Genomic DNA, 12,595 nt, shown 5'->3' on the forward strand with positions numbered 1-12,595 from the left:
CCTTCCTACTAGCTGCACATCTTTCTCTTATTCTTTATGCACCCTAGATGCTAACAATTTTTTGGAATTTTTTTCTCAGAATACAGTTTCGTTTTGCAGTCGTTTTTTGTAAAATTCAGAAGACTATAATATGATTGTCAACAAAATTATCAATTATTTTCCTTCTTGGCTTGTTTATTAAAGCATACGCATTGTCTCCGCTAAAGCAGATGCCTTCATGCTAAAATCACATTTTTTTTGCTCCAATATTTTGCTAAGTGTTTTAAAGTGTGGCCTCTTCACATTTCAGCTATTGATCTGCCTGGAATGCATTCATGTAACTTGTGAGACAGGAATTTAATGGCACTGTCCCAATGGTCCCAGCAGCACTTGTTGAACGGACCATCTGTTCGCTGCAAATGTCTACTAATACCTTTATAATTGATAAAATATCATCGCATGAGTGAGTCTTATCCTCGGTAGCCAGTTGTATTATTTAACGCGGTATTCAAATGGCATCCGTTTGTCACTTTTTACGTGTTTTTAATAACTTTATTTGTGAGAACTTCATAAATGAACATCTGTATCACTCCCAACCTTCCTCCCCGTCCATGTCCCTCCCTCCTTCCCAAACTCATGGTCTTTTCTTAATTACTATTGTTACACACACCACGTGTGTGTGTGTGTGTATGTGTGTGTGTGTGTGTGTGTGTGTGTGTGTGCGTGCGTGCACACATGTCTATATAACCTACTGAGTACATTTAACTTTACTTGTATATACGTTTGTTCCAGGCTGACTTGGGAAAGGCAGTCACCTACATGGGACTCTCTCTCTCTCTCTCTCTCTCTCTCTCTCTCTCTCTCCCTCTCTCTCTCTCTCAGCAGCCACTGACAACCTGCACCTCTTCAACTGTGCATGGAACTGTGTGAAATTTTATCTGTCCAGGTTGTCAAGTCGACTTGTATTTTCATTATACTGCTCATCTCCAAGCAACCATGCTGTTGGAATTTTGGGGTGCGTTTTTTTCCTGTCATGTCTAGGGCACGCTATCTAGCATCATACATCCTGTGTCTCTGTCTCTTACAATCTTTGGCTGTGGAAGTTGAGTTGCATATATGTGAGATAGAAAACAGAGTTCCATACTGGTATTTTCTTAAACCAGTACAGTCATTAGTGGTATTCTAAATACTTAGCCTTATTTCCACATGTAAAAGTGTAGTTTAATACATAATCAGGGTTTCGATTGCTATGATAAGACACTATGACCAGAAGCAAATTAAAGAGTAAAAGTTTTACTTTATCTTCTAACTCTGAGGTTATACTCCATCACTGAAAAAAGTCAGGGAAGGAACTCAAGGCAGGACCCTGAGGGAAAAGCTGATACAAAGGCCATGGAAGAATGCGGTTTACAGGCTTTCTTCAGGTGAGTTGTTCATTCTGTTTTCATGTATGTCCCAGTCTATCTACCTGGGGGATGGGAGGGCAATAAACTGTAACCAAATAAAGTCATACACTGAAAACAAACAACAAAAACAAAATAGAGTCCATTGCATATTGCTCAACTACTTCTGAACATGAGGCCCTCCCTGGAGTGGTTGATAATACCCAATCGTTTACTTTTATCCTAGTGGCTGCCTTTTCATTCATTCATTAACTTTTAAATATAACAAAAAATATAATAAGATAAACCAAAACTATCACATTGGAGTTGGAAAAGACAGACAGAAGGAAAGGAGCCCAAGAGAAGGCATAAGAATCAGAGACTCACTCTTTCGCACATTCAAAAATCGCATAAAATACGAATCTGGAAGCTATAATATTATATATGCAGAGAACTCGCTCCAGACTGGTGCAGGCTCTGTGCACACTGCATCAGTCTCTGTGAGCTCATATGAGCTTTGAGCGTGTTGATCCAGAGGACTGGTATTCTTGGTCTCATGCATCCCCTCCAGTTCTTATGTTCCTTCTTGCTCCTCATTCTTGGGGTTCCCTAAGGCCTCATGGAGGGATTTGATTGAGGCATCCCATTGGGCTTAAGTGTTCCAAAGACTATCACTTTCTATGTAATGTCTGACTCTGGGTCTCTGTATTTATTTCCATCTGGTGCAGGATGAAGCTTCTCTTGGCTACAGGCAAACGAAATGGTGGTATTTTCTCATCCAAGCATCCCTCTTCCCAAATGACTCTAGCTCTATCCAGATGACATAAAGCTAGCCAGTATAAGCCTCCTCAGAGAAGCATCTTTTGCAATAGATAGAGTATTACAGAGGTCAATGACTGGTCAAAATGCAAAGAAGAGGTGATATTTTACCTTTTACAGCATTATAACAAATTTTCACACTGGCTGAAGTGAGTCCACTTCATTTGCATCCCTTAAGTTCTTAAAAGTTCTCCTCACTCAAAGGAATTTTGGAATCTGCTTTTCAATTTCCATAGAAAATCAACAAAAATCTTTAGAGGTTTTAATTAAGATTGGATTAAAATTTAAAATTAACTAGGATCCATAGGACGCACATGTATGTGTTCTGGAATTTCTCTCTCCATGTTGTATATTTCCCTTTATCTATTATTTTGATGTATTTTTGGTATACTTTTATAATTACCTCTGGAAAAGCTAAAACCTCATTTGCCTGGTTTTACCAAGTATATGTATTTTATATATTCCAAAATGACACTTTTGACTTGTATTTTCACTGATTTATAAAACTGCCATTAATTTCTGTGCATTTGCTATGCAACTCAAGAGGTCTACCGAGTTCTCTTGAGGACCTTCAGAAACCTCTCCTACAGATTTTCTATGCACAGTACCTTTTATCTGTAAATCATGAAGTTATATTTGCTGGTTTTTTTTCTTATAATTCTTACATCATTTATTTCTCACCATCACGCCCTGTGCTGTCTGAAAATTCCAGTAAAATGCTACTAAATATGAGGGTTACTAAGCATCTTTCCTGGCTGTTGACATAAGACAAAGGACATCTCATGACAAATGTGGAATTCACTCTTGATAGTTGGTAAATAGAGCAGTTTTAAGTTTTGATACTTGAAAAGATTAACCTCTTGGGCTTTTTAATTCTTTCCTGTAAATTTCTAGCTCAATAAGACACATTTTCCTTGTATCTTTAAATTCTATTACCAGATATCTTAATGTAAGGGAAAATTCTACAAACTGGCATAAACCCAAGAGATTTGAAGGGTTTATTTTAAAGTATTTTAATAAAACACTTTAGTAAAATGACTTGCTTAGCTTTGTTTTCTAATATTTGTGAAAGAATGAAATATACTTTTTTCGTCTTTCTTTTCCCTGGACTCTGTGAGTTCTTCGTGAAAATGGTCTCTCACATCTCAGAGCAGTTTACCTAAGCTTCAGATGCAGTTTACTTTGTTGCTCTACTAAACATCCAGGTCAGCCTCTTAGTGAAAGAGAGTGAGTTAAAAATCTTTATTTACCCATGTTCTCTGCCTCAGTGGAAGAGTTTAGAAAGCTAAGAAACAGACAAATAATAACATAGTGGAAGAACTGTGTAAGTTGGAGCCTAACTGGAACTGGGCTATAAAAGAAAACAATCATCCCTAGTGGCAGAGCTCTCCGTGGCGGGAACTAGTACATCTGGAATCCGGGGGAGAACGGAGCTGAAGGATGAGAAAACAGCTAAAATTAGATCAGAAAATCTAAAGCTGGTAGAGAAAGGTTGACTTGTATGAGGTTTTCTCTGTGCCAGAGACTGGAAACGTATTCTTTGGCAAAATAAAAGAGAAAGTAAAGACCTGTGCGAAGGTACTTTGCTGGAAACTTCTGTGGAAAGATGATAGCCACACATTCTGCTTGAGCAGCTCCAAAAGCTGTGGCTGCCAAGTTTCTGCTCTCCAGGAGACTCTTAACAGAGGCTTGTCTATAGCACTGCCAAGTCGGTTTGAACTTCAGATAAATGTTCAACCTTGCGATAATTAGGTCATATTTATACTTTTAAAATGTATCTTTTTTTACTTGTAATTAAGTTTTAATTTGACAGGTACTTCATGTTTATATTTGCTCAGCCTGCACACACACACACACACACACACACACACACACACACACACACACATCTAAAGATACTTACAGTTAGTAGGAAAGAACTCCCCTCTTATACATGAAACCCTCGGTTCAATATCCAGTACTTGAAGGGCCAATGTGCCCTGTGGGGACTAGGGCAGTGACTGTGTGGATAAGAACACTTCTGAGACAAGCACAAGTAGCCCGGTTTACATTCTAAGGACTCATGTCAAAGACTAACATGGTTGTGAGCATATATCAGCACTGGGGCCAGGGTTAGGGGTGGCTTGAGAGACCCAGACAGATGAATCCTGGGAACTCATTGACCAAGCCAGCCTAGGCAAAATGCTAAACATGTGGCTAATAGAGAAACCCTGACTCCAGGTAGAAGAGCAAAGAACAATACAGAACATCTCATGACTCCCTCCTGGAGTCTCTGCATACTTACCAATGGAAATAATGCCAGCATATTCACATATATGCACCATATACCCATGTACCCTATATGTGTGTGCATACATACACACACATACACACACACACATACACACACACACATACACACACACACACACACACACACACACACACACACACACACACACACTGACATACTAATAGTAAATGTCCCCATAGTAGAATTTTATTTTAAATCTACCCATGGACTGAGAGTTTCCCATCAGCTTCTTAATGCCCTGCTTTTGCTCAGAAGTCAATGGATGGCCTATTTATTCACCAATAGGCACAGTTATTACATTGGCTACTACAACTCAACCTTTTCTTGCCTGTAAGGACATACCTTAGAGAGCACATCTTCAAACACCAGTGACCTTTTGTCTCCTCACCACAGAAATAAACACTTTCTACCTCAAAACTTTTCCCAGGCATTGAAGGAAAAAATAAAACTAAAAATGGGTGAATGTGGAGAACCACCACACTTACTCTGTTCACTTTATCAATATTTTGTACTTAATTGCCTCTTAATTATTTTGAAGTAATAGTTATATAAAAGCAATCTAAAATGCTCAATTCAAGTGCATTTAATACAATCACACTGTTGTATGGTCATTCATTTTCTCTATTTCCTTCTAACCTTGGATTTTGCTCAATTCTACATGAATGACTGGTTGGTTGGTTGGTTGGTTGGTTGGTTGGTTGGTTGGTTGGTTGGTTGAATGAGTTACTGAATGCTTTTCTTGCTTCAACAATTCCAACTTTGTCCATTGGGAGCACTTTTTCTTGCTTGGCATTTCTAGGCCCTTCTGTATACCTTTATCAATATGCTTTTCATGTGAATTCCACTTCTGGTTGATATTTGAATTGTTCTTCATTATTCTTATGAAGAGAGCTGATTTGTTTTAAATATGCTACTACAACATGGGAAGGAGACATACTTAAAGTAGAAGAACTCAGAGTTATGGCCCATCAACTGTAGCTGAGAATGTGCGTGACGGATGACTCAGATGTTCTCCCACTCTGCACAAGCTGTAAATGATCACAAAACCAAATGGATTTCTAAATAAGGAATGGACTAATGAAAACCCATTGAACTTCATCAGTTCTGATATCTCTCTACCCAATAACAAGATTTAACCAAACTGGTGAACTATGTGTTTCTTTTGGACCCTTCATACTTAGCACTTAGACACACATTTACTAGGTTGTTAATTTAAAATGTATTCTATAAAAAAATAGCTAGGATATGGAGATGACCCTGTGACTGAGAGCACCTGATGTTTCTTTTCCAGCACCACGTTGTGGCTCTAACTTCAGTGGCAGTGGATCTGATCTCCAGAGGCAACAGGCAAATGAATGGTGAATATACATACATGCAGGCAAAAGATTTGTACTCTTAAAATAAAAATAAATAAGTCTAAAAAATAAAATATACTAATATAATTTCTATAGAATGACATAAACATCTATATAAAACTCTTAAATGGAATATTAAATTGGATTATGTTCTTGTTTGCTTATTTACTTAAAGTCATACTTATTTTAGTTTCTGGCTTTGTTTTCAAATGAAACTTATTGGACATTTTGCAACTTAAAATAGATTGCTATATATGATGAAGATATTGATACCCTATCAAAATGCTGAGCAGATAAAATTATTAATTGTGCATTTACAAAGGCATATTTAATAGTAAAAAGTTCAATTATGGTACATAACTTTCTAAAATACTCATTATAACTTTTCTTATAGTAACCTGTTTTCATTTTGATATCACTTACATCTTTCCTCCCCCTTACTGCTATTTATTCTCAATAACTTTTTTTCAAATTTTAAACATTTCCTAGCCATTCACACTGGGTTGACTTCTAGCTGTAGAGCTTCTGGAATATGAATTTAAGTTTTACATTAGCCTTGTTTGATCAAAACAAAAAAAGGCATAACTGCTACGAGTTAAAGAAGGAAGAAAGTCAAAAGTTGTATCTATAAAGTTTATTAAAAGTTTTCCAAAGAAATAGAATACATGTTTTCAAGAGACAAAGCAGCGCGATCTGTGTGAACATGGTGTCCGATGTTCATGGGCAGCAGTGGCAAATGCTGAGCTTCCTCAGAAAGGATCAGCTGTGTACACTGCTGCTTCTGTCCATCAGGTTCACAGCCTGTTGGATAATGCCACCCAAATTCAAGGTGTGGCTTCCCCACTCAGTTCTCTGATCCACATACCTCTCTTCTCTGAAAACACCCTCAAAGGCACAGGCAGAGGTATCCTTGGTAAATTTGTCAGCTACTACTCTCTCCAGCCAAGATGATAAATAAAATTAGCCACATATTATATAATAAGCCACTTACCTTGTAAGAATTACTAGCTAATTCATATTTTTTTGCTTAGCACACATGAAAAGAAGTATTATATTCCAAGACACAGCAGTATTTGGCATCCTAACTGCAAGTCTTGAATCACAGTATCTCTGTTCTCAGCAAATCTCTGACAAAACATGAGTCTCCAGGTACAGAAGCAGCTATGTATTTTAACAGTCATGACTGCACAAAAACCAATGTAAAATGCATAATGTCTCAAAGTCCACATAGAAGAAATATGCAGGGTACTGGTTGATCAGCATTGGTTTGCTCTGACAAAGTTACAAATGGTTCAAATTGTAAGAAGCAAGCAATCGTGGTAAAGACTGGGATTAACACACGGCCTCTGTTGAATCAGACCAGACACTTCAACTCAGAAAGGACAAGTCTGCTTTCTGTGTTATTAATGCCCGCTGTCCAAATCAGGACCCTTTATTTTTAGCAGTTACCGGAATGGAGTTTATACTTACATTTGTTCTGTTCCGTGGAGTGTTTTCATCCCACGGAATAAACTGTGAGAGAGCAAATGACTCAGCCATAAAGAACAAGACGCATAACAAGTGCCACAGGAAATAACTGTCACCAGACGCTTACAGACAACTACAGCTGTGGCTCGCTTGACTTTTCCATATGTTCAGGCAGCTTTCACTGACTGATGCTCCTAACTTCCTTCCAATGCTACAGTTTTTTCAAACACTGTCACCCTGGTTACATGACTTGGTCACCTCATCTGGCCTGGTGTTTGTTTTTTGTTTGTTTGCTTTGGTTTGGTCAATCAGCTATCGTAATATTTTCCTACCAGTTTTTTTGTTTGTTCATTTGTTTGTTGGTTGGTTGCTTTGATCTCTCACTTTATCTATGATCATCCTAGACAGAGTGGCCTTAACAGAAACAATCTTATAGCCTGGAACTTTTAAAGTAAACAGAACTTAAATAACTAATCCAAACTATCAGAATCTGCTGTTTTCAGGGAACATTGCAGAGTGAGGATCGACAGTCCCAAGACACGCCCCTTATTAGAACATGCTCTAAAGGACTTACTTTCTCTTTGGGCCAACCAATATCAGACATTGAATAATCCATGACTTAAATGATCCAAGTATTTACTAAGCTGTGTTACGAAACTACAGATAGCCTATTTTCCCTTATTACATATATCTGTTGCAAAAAGGAAGCCAATTCTATTGATCCAGGTAATTTTTTGAGCTCTGACAAATATTAAGCAGTCAAAATACCCCTGCCGTGTATTGTTAGTAATGTTTCTTACAGCTAAAAACACACAAACCATTTCACATGCTCTATACTCTTTTGTCCTTCATAACACAACAGAATGTCACTGTTGAATCATGCTCTCTTACTTTTAAAGGCAACTGGATTTTCACGGTATTGCTTAGCTAAAAAACAACCAAACCAGTTTTTAGTATTTTTATTATATGGTTAACCATTTTTCTCTAGAAAACTGTTCTTTTTAGAACCCAAGCCCAAATCTCCACCTTAGGCTTCCATCCGCGTCGTCCTGATGCTCTGTGCGCCCATGAGCTCCTGCGCCTGGCATGGGCATGCTTCCACAGTATTTTAGGCACTAACCTTTTCATTTGAGATAAACAGTAATTAAAGATATATTGTTCCTGCTTAAGTCTGGTGAGTGAAATGCAAAGCCTAAAGCCTAAGCCATGTAACACGGAGTCCTGTACGTGGTTGCGCTTTTTTGTGAAATCGCTAAAATAATTAGCAGATGTTCGGACAGAATAATTTTTACTATTCTCTTTTCTGTCCACATAATTGCTAGTTTCTCCAGTTTCTACCACCAAAATCTATCTCCCAAACTGTATCCATTTTCATTAATTCTGCTAATAACCTAATTCAGACCTATTCCAGTGGTTTTGACTCTTTTCAGCATGAGTAACTTCTGAAATGCTAATAAAAATAACTTGTTCCTTCAAACAAAAGAAGAAATGGGTATTTTTAATATTTAATGATTCTGAAAATCTGTAATAACAAAATTATAGAATAGAATAAAATATGTAAATGATATATAATATAATACTGTAATATAGCCAGTGGTTGTTACTGATGTTAGCACATGTAATGAGTTTATACTTTATTGTTCCTAACAATATCTAAATTTCCTAAATCAGAGTGTTGTTAGAGTACACGTACATGTGTATTGGCTGCCCTGGATCTCCTTCTTTCTTGGGAAATAATCTACCCTATTTTCTCTGTTCATGTTTTCTTGGACACAATAATCCGTCTTGGGTTTGTGACAACTACTTCACATGTTTGGTAATACCACGGCTTATGTCACTCATTGATCCAGGGCTTTGGAGATGGTACAAACTAGGATCATCAGAGTTCTTTCTCATATCAGGGAGACAAGCCTTCTTTTGCCTGGTGGTAAATCCTAGGAGTATGGGCATGCATGTGCAGCAGCTGTCTCCTCACACATTGTAAAGTTGAGATGAAGCCAGCACAGAGAGCACCAGAAATGCACATTGAGGAATATAAAAATACCTTCACTCTCTCCTGCATCTGCTTTAAACCTCTCACCCTAGAAAAGCCAACGGAGCTTTTAGAAACTTAAATTCCACTTTTAAAGTAGAAATGTCAAATATTAGCATGAATAAAATGCAAGTGTTGCACATGACTATAAAATTAAAAGTGAAAATTTTCCACCCGAAATCCACAGTCCATATTTTCATTAGCAACCTCTAAATTTGCTTCTACAAAAATGTTGGCACCCACAGAGGTAAATGTCATAAAAAATGGGAGTATTTTTAAACTCCATCAGCATTCTACAACATATGTCACCTTAGCGTTTGGAGTAAACATAGATTTACTCCATTATTTTTAATGAGCTGCAGAGAATCTCAGTGCAACGAAGTGATGTAATAAAAATGCCCATGCTTCTAACCATAAAACCAGAAAAATAAATGTATGAATTATATAAAGCTAAGATTTCACAGAAAAGTTGTGAGTATGGACAGAGCAGTCACCAGAGGTAGGGCAAAGCATGGCAGGGGGTAGGGTCGGGAAAGATCAGTCAATGGGTGAGCCAAGTTAGAAGGTAAGCTCATTTCTGGTGCAGCACTGAACAATAGGGTAACATAACTAACCTCAGTGCCTGTAAATCTCAGAAAGCTAAGGAAAAGATTGTGAACATTTCCATCACAAAGGATAATCATTGCTTGAGCAGGTAGATGCATTTGCTCGTTTGAATATTATATGACGTATATGTTGTATCATATTACATGGCATTGAATAAATATACATAATTGTACATATCAACTGAAAATAAAAATTTAAATATATTCACCTTCTCTTATTTATTTTTGCAGTACTGAAGATCAAACCTAGTGTCCTGAGCATGCCAAAATTCTCAATCACTGAACTATAACCCCCGACACAAAATTTAATACCAAAATAAATAAATAAATAAATAAGCACAACGTTGAAGTGTTTAGCTTCAATGGAGATGTTTTCCAGAATTCCTAGATATTATCAAATACAAAAGCCTTGCTTTGCTTCCCATGTACTTACCATCAGAATAGTAAAAGTAATGATTTCCATTTGGATAATGAACGATATTTTACCCGTATGGCTTTAACTGATACTTGACTCCAAATTCAAATATAGTGGAATGGAATTATCTTCAATGTAATACATTTTTTTAATTACCTAAATAGAGATGAAAGAAAGCTCACTGAATAAAGCATGTGTTGCACAGTGTGATGACCGGATACCCAGAAACGACATAATGCCAGGGCATCAAAAGCTGTCTGGAATCACAGTCTTTTGGGAGAAAGGGTGACCCACCAGGCAAGGTGGATGCAAGCTCTAGCTTCACTGAAACACCCTGTCTCAGAAAATAATGTGGAGACAAAGCTTCAGAAATACCCTGCATTGGGGGTTGGGGATTTAGCTCAGTGATAGAGCGCTTGCCTAGCAAGCAAAAGGCCCTGGATTCAGTCCTCAGCTCTGGGGAGGAAAAAAGCAAACAGAAATACCCAGCATCAAATTCAGGCCTCTACATATACAAGCACATACATTCATCACAGCACACACATGTGTGCCTACACACATGCAAACATATATATATATGTGTATATATATATGTATATATATATATATATATACTGAGGCTGCATATATATACACTGAGGATATATATATATATATATATATATATATATATATATGCAAACATATATGAGCACTGAGGCTGCAGAGGTATCTACTTTGGTAGGTTGTTTGCCTATCATGCATGAAACCTTGCAGTTGAACCTCAGAACAGCCTAAAACTGGGCATGCTACTTGTCTTAGTTACAGTTTCTGTTGCTGTGAAGAGACACCAGGCCTATCACAAAAGGAAAACATTTCACTGGGGCTCTTCTTACAGTCACAGAAGCTTAGTCCCTTATCATCACAGGGGAAACCATGGCGGCATGCAGGCAGACATGGCACAGGAGACGTAGCTGAGAGTTCTACATTTGGAAACAATGGTGGGCATCAGGAAGAGAATGCCACATTGGGTAAGGTTTAAGCATCTGAGAACTCGAAGCCTGCCCCAGAATGACTAATTTCTTCGAACAAGCCCACACTCCTGATAATCGCATTCCTGATGGGCCTGTGGAGGCCATTTTCTTTAAAAACCACCACAGTACACCATGCCTGCAATCCTAGTGTTTGAGTGGTACAAGCCGGTAAAGCAAAAGTTCTCGGTGATTGCTTTGTACCTATGTATGTATGTATGTATGTTTGTATGTATGTATGTATGCATGTATGGGTTTCTATTGGTGCAATAAAAAACATGAACCAAAACAAGAGGTGGGGGGGTGTTTATTCATCTTGTACTTTCACACTGTAGTCCATCCTTGAAGGAAATCAGGACAGGAACTCAAACAGGACAGGAACCTGGAGGCAGGAACTGATGCAGAGGCCATGGAGGGGTGATGTTTACAGGCTTGCCCCTAATGGCTTGCTCAGTCTGTTTTCTGATTAAAAACGAAACCAAAAAACAGAACCACCAGTCCAGAGATGGCACCACCCACAGATCACTAATTAAGAAAATGCCTTACACACAGATCTTATGGAAGCATTTTCTCAATTAAGGATACCATCTCTCTGATGACTCTAGTGTGTCAATTTAACGTAAAACTAGCATATGTGTATGTATGTGTTTGTAAATTGTATGTTCATATGTATTTATATATAGAAAGGGCATATGTATATATTCATATATATAATCTTCTTTAAAATATGCACATGTGTGTGAAAGAGAAAGAGAGAGAGAGAGTGAGAGAGAAAAAGAAATACTTAAAAGAACCTCTTTTTAATACTATAGGAATACAGTATAATTTTTGCAGACAATGACTAAGTAGAAAGAAAATATTACTGGGTCTTAAGACAAAACAGATGATTTTTTTTGTAATGGTTAAATTTTCCATACTCTTACTAAGTAGGTATATGATTCTATTTACCTGATTACTTTTTATTGAGTGTCTACATTTGGTTCTTTACTTTGCTTAATTAAGCTCATACCAAGGCTATAAAGAGACACTCAATGAGTAGTTTGCTTTCTTTTTACTTAACTATTCTGTTGTCACACCTGGGTTTTGTTCGCTTTTTCTCCACTGCCGTTAATTATGTGTACATTGTATCTTGTTCTTGTTGTGAACATTGGAGGAATACAGGTTTTTATTCTTAGAACAAACAGCCCACTTTGCATGTATTTTAGAATGTACACATATACACACACATACACATACAT

This window comes from Rattus norvegicus, chromosome 16, assembly GCF_036323735.1.
Source record: "Rattus norvegicus strain BN/NHsdMcwi chromosome 16, GRCr8, whole genome shotgun sequence".
Classification (NCBI taxonomy): domain Eukaryota; kingdom Metazoa; phylum Chordata; class Mammalia; order Rodentia; family Muridae; genus Rattus; species Rattus norvegicus.